Source organism: Eschrichtius robustus, chromosome 12 (assembly GCF_028021215.1).
Source record: "Eschrichtius robustus isolate mEscRob2 chromosome 12, mEscRob2.pri, whole genome shotgun sequence".
Taxonomy (NCBI): Eukaryota; Metazoa; Chordata; class Mammalia; order Artiodactyla; family Eschrichtiidae; genus Eschrichtius; species Eschrichtius robustus.
Window position 1 is genome coordinate 87731404 of NC_090835.1, and position 8127 is coordinate 87739530.

The following is an 8127-nucleotide window of genomic DNA, read 5'->3' on the forward strand; positions in this document are numbered from 1 at the left end:
TTATCTGAGAATGCTGCTCCCTACCAGGTGATAGGTCAGTATCCTCTTACAGATTGCCTGTATTGTGGTTATCTCACTATCAAAATAATAATAATTTAAAGAGATAAAACATATGCAGTCTCTTTAGGTCCTTGGAGTTCTTATGCCTAATTTGCTACTCACATTTAAGACACAGTTGAAGTGGTTTCTGCACAAGACTGTTTCTACCCCCCGTGATTTGGTAAAATTGGCCATATCCTCCTTTAGTCTCTACTCCACACTATACTGCCAGATGTAAAACATTTCTTTCCATTATCTTTCCATACCTTTTCCCCTTACTCTAAACTGTATGCACTTTGAGGGTAGTTATCTGTGCTTCTCCTCCTTATTAACTGCTTGAGGAGGTGAATGAATCAACCATGGGTTTCTTGTCCATTTGACAATTTATTTCTCTTTATAAAGATTATTGACTCCAAAGGTCCCGGTAGCCAGCTTGGTACTTGACTGCTCTGGGCCTTTACTCCAGTCTCACAGCTTCTCAATACTGTCACTGTCAACTGTAGGTAATAATCATTTCTTTCCATCAAAAGACTATATATGAATGAGTTTTGAAATCTTCTGGGTAATATGTCAACCCAGAGTTAATGATTGATGACTTAGCCCGGCTATAAGGAGCATCAGCTGTCCACCAAGGACAGTGTTAATTTGGAGCGCCATCTAGTGCCTATTGGTGCCAACGACATCCTACATTGTAAATGCCCTTGGGCAGGGAAGGGTAAGCCAAAACAAACCCATTTATTAAATTGTTAATTGGACTTTTACACAACCTACACTTCAGCGCAGTCTACTTCTTGGGGCTTTGTTTGGAGCGTGTGTGTTACAATGAAGGTGCTGGATTGATCTTAGGCACATTGCAAAGTCACGAACCCTTTAAACCTTTTTATCCTTATTAGCACATAGTGTGTAATAAATTTGCTATTACTATCACCATTGTCATAATTGATATACCTTAACCAAGATAGTACCAGTGTTGTTATCTTTGCACAATAGTGTTTTCTTCTGTCATCTTCCTCCTCACTGTGGTCATTTTTACTTTAAGAAAGGAAAGAAAAATAATTTAGTATTTTAAAAGTTGCCTTTGTAAGACTATGGCTAACCTCCATGCCAGGGGAAAGTCGACTGTTTCCTCCTTTTCATGTCCACTCTGACCTTTTCCACAGCCATTATTCCATATCGTTTTCTAGGTCCCCATCCTCCAAATTCCACCATAAGGGTAGAGCCTGTCTTATTTACTTCCTTATTCCCTAAACCCAGATGGGATTATCGAAGGTGCGGATTAATTTTTTGTGGAATGAAATAATTATCCAGCGTGATATTTCTGGACTACTTAGACAACTGTCAGTCCAAGCCACTTAATTTGTTCCTGCCTTGCCTTGCCTGGCTATAGACTTGCTGAAGTCTCAGGGCTTCACAGTGGTGTCAGGATCACCATCTGTCAAATGGGAATAAAAATTTCTGTTCACCAAAAGAGACAGAAAAGTGTTAAGTTATAACTAAAGGTTAAAAATTACATAAGGGCCTGGAGAAATTGTAACATGCCAGCCGCCAAAATGAGCTTTGGTTGGTTGGGATCGCCATCTACTGTCCGTCAGAACAGACAGCAAGATGTGTTGTAAACACCTTTGATTCTACCGGAAGGGTATGATATTCATGCAGAATTATTTGCAGGGGTGAAAACACTTTCTGCCTACAACTCATTAAACAGACTAGTAAGTAATTAATAGTTATGGGAGTATTTTAATTTTATACACTTTATAATAGAAAAACAAAGGTCTTTGACTTTAGTTCAGTTGATATTTGTGTGTGTGTGTGTGTGTGTGTGTGTGTGTGTGTGTGTGTGTGTGTTCAGGGTACATGAATTGTAATCAGTCTGCAGGGCTCTCCTAGGAGAAATCTGAATTCTCAATCTCCATTTCCTTATTGGTGAAGTGCTAATGCTTGTGATGGTAGTCATAGGATGGTGGTGAAGACAGAATGAAAATAGTTCATATAATGCCTGGTGCATAGAAAGTGTTCAGTTAACTGTTATCTTTATTAGTATTATTGACACTCTTAAACCAACAGTTACAGAATGGTGTTGTGTTTATAAGAATGTATGTATAACTTTTAAAATAATTTTAAAAATATGTATATAAAAATTTGTACTTACAACATGGCAGGTACTATTCTTAGAACTGTATAAACATTAACTCATTAATTCTCATAGCAACCTATAAAACAAGTACAACTATTGCCACTTTATAGATGAGAAAACTGAGGCATAGAGAAGGTAATAAAATTATCTAATGGCAAAGTTGAGTTTGAACTCAGGCATTCCAGCTTCTGAGCCAGTCCTTTTGATAAATATACTATGCCACATCTGTATTTTTCCTGGACTATTTTATAAAATTAAGAGGAAAATATAAGTGTTACTATCATTAACCATGAAAAGTGTAAGAAATCTATGTATTAACTGAAGCATAGCTACAAATTCTTAGGTAAGCTAACATTGTAAGGATTTGGTCCCAGCCAGAAATTTTGTTTGACTTAAGAAGGTTTAGGTGAGTTCAGTAGTAAAAAATGCAGGGTGATGGGATACCTTGGTCCCTCTTCTGTATTGACAACACACGGTTCTCCCTGACAGCTATGCCTGTCTGCTGTTGGAAGTATGCACACACTTAGGATGCAGAATGCAAGGAGGAGTTGACTATGTGAATGTCATCATAATCTTTTCCTTTTGAGTTTTGGTCAAGGAGTAAGCTCCAAGAACAGCAATGCAGGGGGTAGATTCTGAGTGACAGTGTTCGTCCTTAATTATGTTCTCTCCTCTCACTCCCCAGTACACATACACACACCCATCTCCCATCTCTAATGGGCAAGCTTCTTCTCTTCTTATTAGAATCTCTTCTTGAGGTCTTCCTTGGGTTAATTCCTAGGTCTGGTGACCTTTCAGAAGCTGCCAGGGGAAGCATACATAATTGGAAAGAGAGAACCAGCTTGTTGGGCTTGCTCTACTCTTACCCACTCCTCCAAATGAAGGAGAGTATCAACTATCTCAGGGTCACCCCAAGACAGGAGACTCCCATGGTACAAGGATGTAGTGGAAATAAACCTAAAATAAGAGGCTACTGTGTGCTCCGTCCAATCCCAGGAACTGTACGCACATTATCTAATTCAATCTTCACTATATTCCTGGGGCGAGGGAGCAGTGGGGAGTGTTACAGAGGAGGAAATGAGTGTGCTGGCTCCAAAGCTGCTGTCTTGCCTTCCGCTCTTTTGCACTAACAACTCAGCTGTGTTCCCAACCTTCAGGCAGCCTTACAAGTCTCAGATTAGCCTGGGGCTGCCAGGATTTTGAATGGGCTAGGGAATGAGGAACTTTCCTGAGTTGACCTTCTATCATTTACATTTATAATACATAATATTATATATATAGTATTACATATTATAGATTTTATATCCAAGTCTATATATAGCATATATAGTATATATAAAATATACATACTATGTAGAGATTTATATGTAATATATAGTAGTATGTATTTAATATTATATATTTATACTACTATATATTTTACATATAAATCTCTATATAGTATATATAGTATTATGTGCTATACATTTTATGTACAAATCTATAGTATATAATGTAAGTGAATATATTATATGCTGTTTGTTATATATAATTATGAATAGATATAATTAATTTTATAGGTAGTAAATATATACATGTGATTATTAAATTTAATTCTCAGTTTTAATTTCTAAAGTAGTAAATATCTACATATATATGTAACTTACATTAACAAAACTTACCGGGGGGCTACTAATTTTTAGAAATGTGAAGGGGTCCTGAAATCTGAATTTTGAGAACCACTCTTCTAGCCTGTTCTCTGATGTCTTAATTTCCCAATTGGATTGGTAAGTACTTGAAGGCAAATGTTTAAGCAGCACATGAACATTTTTGGTTTTCATACTTTTGTTCTCTCAGTGGTTTGTGTCTTTCTTATCAGATTTATCACACTGTATGATAATTATACTTGTCTGTGTCAGTCTCAAAACGTATAATTCCTTAAGAGGAGACACTTTGCTTGGCTTATCTTTGCTTTTGTTACCTCCTGATGTCCTTTGCTTAACAAGTGCTCAGTAAGCATATGTGAAAAGCTTATGCATGGCATAGTGATGAGCTAGGAAATAAAAAGCAATAACATGTCCTAACAAATCTACCAAAATTTGTATGCCCCTGTTTCCTCCAAAATAGTCATCGTGTAAAGCCATATATTTATTCTGATTAAGGCTATTGCCTAATATATGTTTTCATCTTATGCTTTATAATTGCCTTCATTAGCGGCCTAAACTGAGAAAGTGTAAAAATGTATATCTTCTTGCTATTGACAAATCCTTTTCTTTTGAAAGTAGGTTTCATTTTTGAAACCACTTAAAATCATTTGAAAACAAGCTTGAAAAATAAGGTGGCTATTAATGCCCTAGTTTCTTGTGTCACTTATGTGCTTCTAATAGCAGTTCCAAATGTTTTGCAATGTACTGTTCCTTTTGTAATACTCTTTATGTATTAACTGAGCTCCCACTATGTGCTTTACTACTATATTCTGTGTTGGTTTCCGCAGTGTATTTTGAGAGTGTGTCAGGGAATAAGATACAGAAACTTTAGTCTCAACCGAAAGTTTCCTTGGCGAGTCAGGAAAAAACAGGTTTTAATAACTTCCAGTTGGGGCCTATAACGAACAGACAGAACACTCTTCTGGCATGGTAGAAGGAGGAAGTGAAAGAAAAATCAGTTGTCAGCCCCTGATCCATACACCTGTCCCAACAGCTCCTCTCACTCTCCTTTGAGTGTGTCTTGCTGTTTGAGTCTCTCTCTCTCTCTCTCCAGCTCCATTTAGGCTTGACATTCTGCTCTGCATCTTTAACTTTGTCCACCAGCTTTCCTGACCCGAAGAACATGAAACAAAATTAGCCAACCCATAATATTTAGGATGTGTGTAAATACAAGAATACACAATTTATTGCATGGCAACATTTAACTTTGTCCTCAGTTTATTGCTGGCTATCTTGAGACCATCAATTTTGAGTGGGCAGACCACACCCTTAATCTGAATTTTCCCTGGAGCTAATTTTAGTAGGTCTTTTGTTGCTCACAGGTTTGTTCAATCTTATTTCAAAGCCTGAGACTTCATGGGACATCTACAAGATCTAAGGTGGCTTTATAGCTCATGGTCAAAAAATCTTGTATCTTCGAATTTTTTAGAATGGTTTCTAGAGATTCTGATTCAGAGTTTGTAGGACAAACTGAATAACCAAGTGTCAAAGTATAATTTTCAAAAGATGACTCTCATACAAGTACTGTGTATAGTGAGCTTGTGCATGGGTCAGAGAATGATTTCAGTATTAATGACGGAGCAAGCAGAATGACAAAGTTAGGTCAAAGCAGGATACAGGAGAATGAAATATGTATTCAGTCAGGGCAAGAAAGAATGCTGGGAGGCTGAAAAATCAGACACAAAATTGTTTAATGTCCTATTAGGCAATACAATCATAACTTTTAGGGTTATCTTTTCTACCAGAAAGAATTCACTTGCATCTCTACTGAACAAAACCTTTATTAATGTATCAATCTTCTACAAGTAAACGTATAATTTTGCGTACTCTGAGCCCAATCGAAAAGGAAATATTAAGTCATAGTGGACAGCGTGCTGTTCAGTATGACAGCTATTATTCACGTGTGGTCATTGAGCACTTGTAATGTGGCTAGTCTGAAATTTTACAAATGTAAAATACACACCAGACTTTGAAGACTTACCATATGAAAAAAAGAATAGAAACTGTCTTATTTTTTTCAATATCAATTACATGTTGAAGTGATAGTAGTTTGGATATACTGAGTTAAGTAAAATATATTATTAAAATTAGATTCACCTATTTCTTCTTATTTTTTCATTGTGACTACTAGAAAGCTTAAAATTACGTGTATGACTCACATTCTATTTTACTGTATAGCATGGCCTTAGAGCATTAGATGAACCACAAGTGGACGTGTGGAGAATTCTCTACTACAGCTTGAAAAGTCATGAAGAAATATCTTTGCTTTGTTTTTGACTTTTCTCAACACAAGTTACAGGGATCTAGAGAAGGGCTACTTGTTTTTCTGCCTTCCGGCCTCTGCTATGTAGCCAGGAGGTTGAGAGCAAGAATTTGAGTGGCTGGTGGCTGGTTCTGGACTTCAGATTTGCATATAGAGAGATGTGATTTGATTGATTTAAACTGAGTGGTCATATCAGAAAACTGAATTACAGTAATCAAATTTACATGCTGCTGATTTGTAAAAAGGGACACCAATTTATAGTGAAGGGAGGTTCAGTGACCTGGTAATCAAGACTCCACACAGCTCTTTTCCTGGTGGTTATGCATACTTAGCTGAGTTTCAGATGAAGAGGGGGCTCATTGCACATAGAATCAGAACAAAATGGCATGTTCTTATTTTTTTTTTTTTTAACCAAAACATATTAGTATGATGAAGGTGTTTTAGTTGTTCATACACTTTCAATGATTTCTTACAATTCCTATGCCCAAAGTCACACTGATGGATGGCAGGTCTAAAGCGATTTTCTGTGGTTGCTAATTCATCCATCACTAATCTTATTAGGCTGTTAATTCCCAGAGGACATGACCAGTAGTAGACATAGTTTCCAAATGTTGAATGAATGTTATTCAGTGAAACTATGGGGTTATCCTTAGTCTAAAAGAAGATACCTCATTTTTCATTCATCACTGAACTTAATTTGTATAACCCCTTTTGACTATCACATCTAAGACTGACATCTTTAGTACATATTTTCATCTAGATGCAGTAGTAGTAAAGGGAGCTTTAGAATAGAATACATATGGCCGGCTTTAGAGGGGATAAGAGGTGAGCTTATCAGCAAAAAGTGGCATAATAATTTATTTGTTCTAGACTTTTCCTCTATTTCTGTTAAAATTTTGCCATTTCATAATTTCTGTTTCAAATCTATAGTTCATCTTAAAAGTCAAAAGTGTATCTTGTTGAAGTCAGTTGCTTTATTTCCATCTGTATCTTTGGGTTCCCAGCTAGAGAGTGTCCTGTACCACGACATGTGTTAGATATTGTTACTGGAAGTAACCTAGAATTTTCATGTGCTGAAATTCATCTTTATTGCAGCATGCAAAAATAAATAAATAAATGCTTGTTTTCTCTGAAAACAGATCATCTACACGTCCCTAGCTGCCAAGTCTATTTGGGGTTTATTTGCAGGCTTAGGGGGTCTCCTTTTTTCCCTCATTATCCCTATTCTTGAGGGCCAGACCCCCTGTCTTGCACAACCCAGAGGGAAACCTGAGAGCTTTTAAAAACAGCCCAATTTCTCGCCTTTGGAGAAGTGAGAAGAGTGCCCCGCCCCCATCTATGAAAAGAGGGATTTGATAGAGTTTCAATGTCTTCAAATCAAAGATTTAAGTCTCTAACCCCCCATCATCCAGGACCCCCCCAAGGCTTACGAACCCCCTCCCATCCCGCCCTAACTGCTTTGGACTGGTCCCAGTCCACAGTTCCTGTGGGTCTGTACGCAGAATTCACAGAGGACCTGTGTTACTTCCCTTGCGAAGAAACAGAATTATGGTGAAAATTTAGGTGGAAACCATTTCGTTTTTGGCTCCAAAAGAAGGGAAGCATGTGCCCAACCACCCCTGAGAAAAAGAACTTTCAGGGGCAAAGGAGCGAACAGGTAATTTAGAAGAAAAACAGAAAGTGGTCTCCGACTGCCCAGGACTTCCCTAGGAGTTGGGGGAGTTGGGGACGACTGGACGAGTAGTCTTTGTGGTTGCGGAAAAAATAAATGGAGAGCACGAAGGCTGAGGCTTCTTGGATCCTTTCCCGACCAAACTCGGGTGATTTGGTGCTGGGTATTTTAATATTTTCCCCCTTTTGTGAAGTGGAACAAACACAACTTGGGCGCACCGCTGCGGCTCAAAGCCTGCCAGCCAGGCGGGCGACCGGAGCACCAATCAGCGCGCGCCTGCGCTCTATATATACGGCGGCCCGGGCCGAGCGTAGTTCCATCGGTGTTTTGCCAC